Source organism: Lucilia cuprina, chromosome 4 (genome assembly GCF_022045245.1).
Source record: "Lucilia cuprina isolate Lc7/37 chromosome 4, ASM2204524v1, whole genome shotgun sequence".
NCBI classification, from domain to species: Eukaryota; Metazoa; Arthropoda; class Insecta; order Diptera; family Calliphoridae; genus Lucilia; species Lucilia cuprina.
The window spans coordinates 91,908,405-91,911,868 of NC_060952.1; positions in this window are offsets into that span (position 1 = coordinate 91,908,405).

The window sequence follows — 3,464 nt, forward strand, 5'->3', positions numbered from 1 at the left end:
ACACAACTAAACAGTTTCCAAGCAATTTGTTAAACAAAATCCTTTTAATGAATTTTTCAATAACTTTTTAATAAATACAAATTAATGCAAAGCTCATTTAAAATGTAATTGTAGCAAATAAATAAATGTAAAATTCATTTAAGCATTTGTACGTACATAAGTATGTGTCAAATTATTAAATGACATTTTCAACACTTGCATTTTGAATAATTATTTGCTTAAGCTCAGTATTATGCTAAATATTCAATATTATTTTTTTAATTAATATCTAAACAGTTGTCACTGTAACTACCCTTGTCTAAGTAAATAATAACAAATTTAAATATTTGCTAACACATTGGGATTTTTTTTTAATATTGTCATATTTTTCTTTAATTAATTCTAAAAAAAACAACAAATGTATTTTTGTATAAATGTATATTTCAGTATTTATTTAGATTTTACAGACGTTTAAATATTTAATTAAGCACTTGAATTAATAGAAAATTAATATGCAAAATAGATATTTTACTCTCTGCTAATCTCCCTTGATCACTCAAGCCCTCACTCATTTGCTAAGTTAATTTTGCATATAGATTTATGTATGTAGATACTCAAATGTACGAGGGTAGACCGAAAACATATTTTTAGAAATGACGTACTTTATTTGTTGTTTTTCACAAAGGCAAACAACACACGTTTCTTCGGATTGTTGCCAAAATTTGTTCAATAACAAAATAGGTCAAGTTGGTGAGGTCAAGGTGTTAAATTTGATTTAGTATCTTGCATCGAATCCATTCCAAAACGATTCTTTATAATTTAGCACATAGTCTAACCAATGACCTAGTATATAGTATATACTATAATTTAGAATACAATCTAATCTATAGTCTAGTCTATAGTCTAGTCTATAGACTAGTCTATAGTCTAGTCTATAGTCTAGTCTATAGTCTAGTCTATAGTCTAGTCTATAGTCTAGTCTATAGTCTAGTCTATAGTCTAGTCTATAGTCGAGTCTATAGTCTAGTCTATAGTCTAGTCTATAGTCTAGTCTATAGTCTAGTCTATAGTCTAGTCTATTGTCTAGTCTATTGTCTAGTCTATAGTCTAGTCTATAGTCTAGTCTATAGTCTAGTCTATAGTCTAGTCTATAGTCTAGTCTATAGTCTAGTCTATAGTCTAGTCTATATTATAGTCTATATTGTAGTCTATAGTCCAGTCTTTATTCTAGTCTATAGTATGGTATACAATCTAGTCTAAAGGTTACTTTATAGTCTATTCAAAGTCTAGTATATTATCAAGTCTATAGTGTTACATATAGTCTAGTCTATATTCTGGTCTATCAAAAGTCTGGTCTATAATTCAGTCGATAGTCTAGTATTTAGTCTAGTCTATAGTCTAGTCAACCATAATCTAGTTTAGTTTTTAAATATTGATTGAAAATCCCGATATAGTTTGTTAAACTAAAGAAAAACAAACGAGTTCAATCAAGGAAATGATCCCATTCGATCACCTTTTTTGTTAACTAACCCTCGCATTAATATGTATGTATAATAATCTTTTACATACTACACTTTTTATAAACAAAACTCTTTATAATATTTCTTTTTTATTATATTTTTTGCATGAATTTTGATATGAATTTTAATTCAAAATGTAATAGGGAAAAAAATATTATAAAAAAAATATACAAATGAGAGCGTTTATACTGTCTACTGTGTGGCTAATAAATCATCATTTGAAATTTAATCTTATCTTTAGAAAACTAAAAAAAAATTAAATAAAATTATGTGAAAAAAGTCTTTTTTAATAATAGCAAAATAGCACTAACAACAACAATATATGTATATATGTATATATGTATGTACAAAACCTAAGTAGTAGGAATAAACGTAATTAAAATGGAACTTAAACTGTCGCTGCTGTGTCGTAACTAATTGCAAAAAATAAAAACTAAACTACTATATGATATGACAAAACTAATATATATTATATGTTTTTATGATCAGTTTTATAAAGGAGTGAAATCATTGTAATAAATTTGGAAAAAACTTAATTTTTTTTTAAATTCGCAAAAGAGATCGGTGTTGTCTTGAATAAAGTTATGACTATATAGTCTATGTAACATTTTAGTCTGGACTGGAGTCCAGTCCAAACTCTAGAATGTATGATAGCTTAGCCTATAGTCTGGATAATAGTCTCGACAATAACATAGTTTATAGAACTATAGTCAATAGCTGACAAGTATATAATTTGGACTTAATCGGTAGTTTGGTAGTAACGTTAATAGCTTTCTTTCTATCTATCTATCTATCTATCTATCTATCTATCTATCTATCTATCTATCTATCTATCTATCTATCTATCTATCTATCTATCTATCTATCTATCTATCTATCTATCTATCTATCTATCTATCTATCTATCTATCTATCTATCTATCTATATATCTATCTATCTATCTATCTATCTATCTATCTATCTATCTATCTATCTATCTATCTATCTATCTGTCTATTTGCTATATCAATTTTATAGGTAATCATTCGCTCGATTATGTAGAAAATACCTTATTTCCCAAGTATTTAAATTCTTCATTGGTCGCACTAAGTTTAAATAATATTTTATATTATCTAATTATAAATTTAAAAAAGAATATACATAATTGTGAATATTTAATTAGATATTGTTTATGTAAGGAAAATCAGACCTCCATATACTAAAAAGGGCCACAAGAAACACGATTAACGATTGCTAAATTAAACCAAGACGGTTTCACATACAAATTACTCAACTAAAATGAAATAATTTAAATTAAACAATACCTCAAAATGGGCAAACAACTAAACAAAAAAAAAATAATATACAAAATTTTATACATAATTAATTTTTTTTGCCAGATATCAATTTAATTATAAATTTAATTTCCTTTTCAATTTTTTTGTTTATGCTAACATCTGAGCGATAGACGAATAACACCAGGCGAAAAATAAAACAAATTTTAGACAAACATAGACCCACATAACGTGCAACAAAATTTATGATAAACATTTCAATATTATAAATAGTATTAGTTGAATTAATGGCACAAGAAAAGTATTTCCATAATTAAATACATATAAAATAAATATACTATGTAAATATATCAATTAAATACAGAATTATTTTTTTTTTCATTAAAAAAATGTTAAATAAGTGGGTATTAGTTCTAATATTCTAAACAAACAAGTTTCAAGTAAAAATCACCGAACCATTCATTATAAAACAAAATGTTTTATATGATGAATACTTAAGTAAAATAGATAAATATAGATTTAATAGAAAATGTCTTAAATTATTTAAAAAAGCTTTTAAAACTTGATCAAATACTGAGTGTATAAGGAGTGAGATCGAAAAATTCTTAACATACATATATGTTTATAAAAAAGAAACCACTAAACTTACAGCTTAATTTTTTTTCTTATTTGATTCAAATTATTATTACA